General features: G+C 36.2%; 1 protein-coding gene across 22 annotated transcripts in view; it reads right to left on the reverse strand.

Moving 5' to 3' along the window:
* ANK2 (ankyrin 2) overlaps positions 1 to 6,372 on the reverse strand; it is a 678,679-nt gene that overhangs the window by 550,717 nt on the left and 121,590 nt on the right. The window lies entirely within an intron of this gene.

Here is a 6,372-nt window from a genome sequence, read left to right on the forward strand (position 1 = left end):
AAGAATTAAAAAATCATTTTGTAATCCTTAACGGAATAATGGACTCAATCATTAATAATGACTGCATGCCAAAAACATCAAGTGAAATGTTGATGGCAGATAAGGCTGACACCAGCCAAATCCTCTCCTAAATCTTAGTATCATTCAAAGTGAAACATGAGACATATGGGCCTCCTGAGGTGATACAGCAGGAAGAGCAGAGCAAGCACCCCCTATGAAGGAGTCTTGGTAAATATACTGAACCTGAATCTAATTGAGACTCAAATACAATGGATAGAGAAACAAGTTGAACCACACCTGGAGGAAACAACCAGTCAAATCCAAAAGGTGTGGCCTTCTACTAAACAGATAAGCCGGTTTCTCAAAGAAGTAAACGTCTGTTTTTTAAAGGAAAAGAATTATTAAAGATCAAGAAAGACCTAAGAGATGCCATATGTGGACCTAATTTGACTCTAAAAAAAATGCAACTGCAAAAAGACATTTTTGAGAAAATCAGAGCAAATGAAAAATGGACTGGATATGGGATTATACTAAGAATTATTGTTAATATTCTGAGATGTGGTAATGGCTTTGTAGTTATTTTTTTAAGTCCTTATAATATTAGAAATACATACAGAAGGGAGAGAGATCCAAGATGGCTGATCACTAGCAGCTCAGGCTCGTAGTTCCCAGTGAAAGTGCAGAGAACGAGAGGATGCCACACTTTCAGATGAATATTTGTTGCTCACGGACCAGGAGATTCCCAGCAGAGGAGCCCCACGTGTCACCAAGGCAACTCTTGTGGCCGGCACGGCAGTTTTGCTGGTGCCTTAGCACGCCAGTTTTTGGTGCAGAGTCCGGAGATTCCCAGGCAGAAAAGCACCATCCAACTTAACACCGCTATTTTGGCCAGCGCAGTGGATTGCTCAGATGTCGGTGCTGGGAATCAACAAGTTGGACGTCTGCTCAGAGACCTAGTTAGAAAGTCGGTAATTACAAAGACAAGAGATGGATAAATATATAATGAAGGGAAGAAATCAGCGTAAAAAGGCAGAGAATACTCAAAATCAGAATGCCTCTCCCTCTACAGGGGATCGCAATTCCTCATCAGTAACAGAACAAGGCTTAATAGATTACGAGTGTGTTCCAATAACAGAAGCAGGTTTCAAAACGTGGGTGATAAGAAACTTCTGTGAATTAAAAGAACTTGTTCTAACCCAATGCAAAGAAACTAAGAACCTTGAAAAAAGGTTTGACAAAATGTTAATGAGAATGGACAATTTAGAGAGGAATATAAGTGAATTGATGGAGCTGAAAAACACAACACGAGAACTTCGTGAAGCATGCACAAGTTTAAACAGTCGAATTGATCAAGTAGAAGAAAGGATATCAGAAGTCGAGAACCAGCTCAGTGAAATGAAACGAGAAGACAAGATTGGAGAAAAAAGGATGAAAAGGAATGAGCAAAGTCTCCAGGAAATATGGGACTACGTGAAAAGACCTAATTTACGTTTGATAGGTGTACCTGAATGTGATGAAGAGAATGAATCCAAGTTGGAAAATACTCTTCAGGATATCATTCAGGAAAACTTTCCCAACCTGGCAAGGCAGGGTAATATTCAACTCCAGGTAATACAGAGAACACCACAAAGATATTCTTCAAGAAGACCAACCCCAAGGCACATAATTGCCAGATTTATTAGGGTTGAAATGAAGGAGAAAATACTAAGGGCAGCCAGAGAGAAAGGTCAGGTTACCCATAAAGGGAAACCTATCAGACTTACAGCAGATCTCTCAGCAGAAGCCCTACAAGCCAGAAAAGAGTAGGGACCAATATTTAACATCCTTAAAGAAAAGAACTTTCAACCCAGAATTTCCTATCCAGCCAAACTAAGCTTTATAATCAAAGGAAAAATTAAATCCTTTGCGAACAAACAAGTACTTAGAGAGTTCACCACCACCAGGCCTGCTTTACAAGAGCTTCTGAAAGAAGCACTATACATATAAAGGAACAACCAATATCAGCCTTTCCAAAAACATATCAAAAAGAAAAGAACATTAACACAACGAAAAATTTACACTAACTAATGGGCAAAACAGCCAGCTAGCATCAAATGCCAGTATTAAAGTTATATATATTCTAATCGGATAAAAAACCAAAACCCATCGGTATGCTGCATCCAGGCCCATCTCACATGCAATGATACACAAAGACTCAAAACAAAGAGAAGGAGGAAGATTTATCAACCAATCAGAGAGTCAAAATAAACAAATAAATAAAAAGCAGGAGATGTAATTCTTGAAGTAGACTTTAAAGCAACAAAGAGCAAAAGAGGCAAAGAAGAACATTACATAATGGCAAAAGGATCAATGTAACAAGAAGAGCTAACGATTCTATAGATCAACAAGACAGAAAATTAACAAGGACATCCAGGACTTGAACTCAGACCCGGAACAAGTAAACTTAATAAACATTTATAGAACTCTCCACTTCAAATACACAAAACATACATTACCACCTCACACCTATTCTATAAGTGACTACATAATTGGAAGTAAATCACTCCTCAGTAATCGCATAGCATTTCATAGGTTTAAATGAAATATTGGTTGGCTGCTCGTTTGTTATTTTCTTCCCTTATTCCTTCCTGTTTACATCAAGTATAATTATTGGTATAAAAGAGGTTTTCAATACCCATTACTAAAATGCATTCTAGTCTGGGCAAGAAAGCAATACTCCCATTCTCTCTCTCTCTTTCTCTTCCTTTTTCTCCTCTTCTTTATTCTTTTTCTTTCTTTCTTTCTTTAAAAAAAAAAAAGAAAGAAAAGAAATACATACAGAAGTATTTATGGGTAAAATTACATAATATCTAGGATTCATTTTTAAATACTTCCAAAAAAGGGGAGAGCTATAGATGGAACCAGATTTGCAAAGGTATTTCTTATTATAAAAATTTTCTAACATACACAATAGCAGAGAAAATGATATAACAAATCTGTATGCACTTAGCTTCAACATTTTGCCAATCTTGGTTCAAGCTATTCCTTCCACACATACTTTTTTCTTCTGGTGTATCTTAAAGTAAATCTCAAACATCAGGGCACTTATCATTTCAGCCATAAATATTTCAACATGCTTCTCTAAGAACATTTTTTAAATATAACCACCAGGCCACTATTTCACCTAACAAAGTTAATAATTCTTTAATATCATCTAATGCATAGTAAGAATGTCAAAATATTGATATAAGTATTGAACTGGATAATGGATACCTGGGGGTCCATTTTACATTCTAGTTTTGTGTATGTCTGAACTTTTTCATAATAAAACATTTCTTTAAAGTATAAGGCAACTTTGTATATAATGACAGAGAATAATCTTCAAGACATGTTAAATGAAAAAAGGCACAAAATAGTATATGTAATATGTTACAATTTGTGTTTTAAAAATTATATATATGTACATATAGTCATAGAATATTCTTGGAAGACACACATGGAATTAAAAATAGCAGTTGTCTCTGAGGAGGAGAACTGGAGCGCCAGGAATGAAAAAAGACTTATTTATCCTTTTGTACCTTTTGAATTTGGGACACTTTATTATGTATTTTAAAACATAAATCATTCATAAATTAAAAGAAAAAATATACAGCCACCTGAGTGCATCATGTATCTTTAAAACTAATCATTAAGTGTAAATGAGAGTAGTCACTGCTTAAACCACTCTAATTTTGACCTATCAGATTTATCCTGCAAAATTGCCCTGACATCTCTAAAATCAGACATCTCTAGCCAGCTGTCTGTCCAATCCAATATTCTAGTGCTCTATATTTTAGAGCTACTGTGGTCTAAAGACTGGCATTTCAGCCTGTTATTTTCTCCCCTTATCCACCACCTCATGTTTGGCTTACTCTGTTTAAAACTTCGCATAATTCTGTATTCTAAGGCTTTCTTCAGTAAAACTTCTGGGGAATTTCCTTCACTATCAGAACAGCTAAGCCTCTTTCTGTTTCTCTTGTGGATCAAACTGAAAGTAAGACCATCTTTCAAACTGTCCCATGTCCAAACGAAGCTAGTCTTCCCATCCAGTTGCTACAGATCACTTTCTGTCCTTCCAACCTGCTTGTCCTAGCTCCATGTCCTAACATACAGTATGCTACCTGCTAACGGTCTTTAGGTGAATTTGTCTCTTTCAACTTAAATTCTAAATAATTTAAACAGATGAGTGCTTAAACACAAGTATACAATTGTCCCTTTACAACAACTTAGCTTTAACTGAAGCGGAATATTGGAGGTTATAAAGCAAGAATATACATATATATATATATCTCCTTTTAAAATATTTTTTCTAAATTTCTTCTTTTCAATCTGAAATGGAAAAATGAAGCAACAGTGCATAACAGCAGAAGGCCATGGAATGTTATTCTCTGTGTGAAATTTTAGAGCAACAATTCTTTTTAGTAACATCTGGGCCAAATGTTCCTACAGGACTTAGTTTATTCTGAAATTGAATATCATACAATATCAGGATGAGGTATTTAAAATTCTGCAGTACTACTCCACAAATAACAATTGGAATGACTCTGCTTTTATCCACATCAACAAAGTTTTAGTAAGCATAGAGTATACAACATGAAAAAACAATAATCTTTCCTGGGAAAAATAAAATGATTTTGTGACTGTAAAATGATGCAAAATCTACTTTTTTCTTCCAACTTTTATTTTAGGTTCAGAAGTACATGTGCAGGTTTGGTATATAAGTAAATTGTGTCTTATAGGCCAGGTGCTGTGGCTCATGCCTGTAATCACAGCACTTTGGGAGGCCGAAGCCGGCAGATCACTTAAAGCCAGGAGTTCGAGACAAGCCTGGTCAACATGGCGAAACCCTGGCTCTACTGAAAATACAAAAATTAGCCTGGTGTTGGTGGTTCATGCCTGTAGTCCTAGCTACTCGGGAGGCTGAGGCAGGAGAATTGCTTGAACCTGGGAGGCAGAGGTTGCAGGCACCTGAGATTTTGGCACTGTACTCTAGCCTGGGTGACAGAATGAGACTGTCTCAAAAAAAAAAAAATTGCATATTACAGGGGTTCAGTGTATAGATTATTTTGTCACCCAGGTAATAAGCATAGTAATCGATAAGTATCAATCTTCACTCTCCTCCTGCACTCTACCTTTAAGTATGCCCCAGTGTCTACTGTTTCCTTCTTTGTACCCATGTTGTATTTGTACTCCATGTTTAGCTTCCACCTATAAATGAGAACATCTGGTATTTGGTTTCCTGTTACTGTGTTAATTTGCTTAGGACAATGGCCTGCAGCTCCATCCACATTGCTGCAAAGAACATGATCTCATTATTTTCATGACTGCATAGTATTCCATGCTGTGTATGGACCACATTTTATTCACCCAGTCCACTGTTGGTAGGCAGTTAGGTTGATTTCATGCCCTTGCTATTGTGAATAGTACAGCAATGAACATATGTTTGTATGTGACTTTATGGTAGAACAATTTATGTTTCTTTGGTTATATAATCAGTACTGAGATTGCTATATCAAAGGGTAGCTCTGTTTTAAGTTCTCTGAGAAATCTTCAAACTGCTTTCTGTAGTGGCTGACCTAGTTTACATTCCCACCAGCACTGTAAAAGTGTTCCCTTTTCTCTGTAACCTCACCAGCATCTGTTATTTTTTGACTTTTTAATAACAGCCCTTCTAACTATTATGAGATGGTATCTCATTGTGGTTTTGATTTGTATTTCTCTAATGATGAGTTTTGAGAATTTTTTTCATATGCCTGTTGGCCACATGTATGTCTTCTTTTAAGAAGTGTCTCTCTATGTCCTTTGCTCTTTTCTTTCTTTCTTTCTTTCTCTTTTTTTTTTTAAGAGATGGGGTCATGCTATGTGGCCCAGTCTAGTCTCAAACTCCTGTTCTCAAAGCAATCCTTCTGCTTTGGCCTCCCAAAGTGCTGGGATTATAGGCGTCAGCCACTGCACTAGGCCTGAGGATATAATGAACATAATTGTAAATATAAATATATATATATACCCAACACTGGAGCACCTGGATATAAAGGGATAAATACACTCTAATGCAGTAATACTTGAGGACTTCAACACTCTACTCTCAGCACTGAACAGATGTGATGCCCCCAGCTTTGTTCTTTTTGCTTAGGATTGCTTTGTTTATTTGGGCTTTCTTTATTCCTTGTAAATTTTAGAATAGCTTTTTCTAGTTCTATAAAAAATATCGTTGACACTTAGGAATAGTGTTGAATCTGTAAATTGATTTGGGCAGTATGGCCATTGTAACAATATTAATTTTTCCTATCCATAAGCATGAAATGTTTTTCCATTTATTTGTTCTTTCATATTAGTGACTATTTTCCAGAAATT

Source organism: Aotus nancymaae, unplaced genomic scaffold, assembly GCF_030222135.1.
Source record: "Aotus nancymaae isolate 86718 unplaced genomic scaffold, 86718_ANA_hifiasm-v0.15.2.pri h1tg000033l, whole genome shotgun sequence".
NCBI classification, from domain to species: Eukaryota; Metazoa; Chordata; class Mammalia; order Primates; family Aotidae; genus Aotus; species Aotus nancymaae.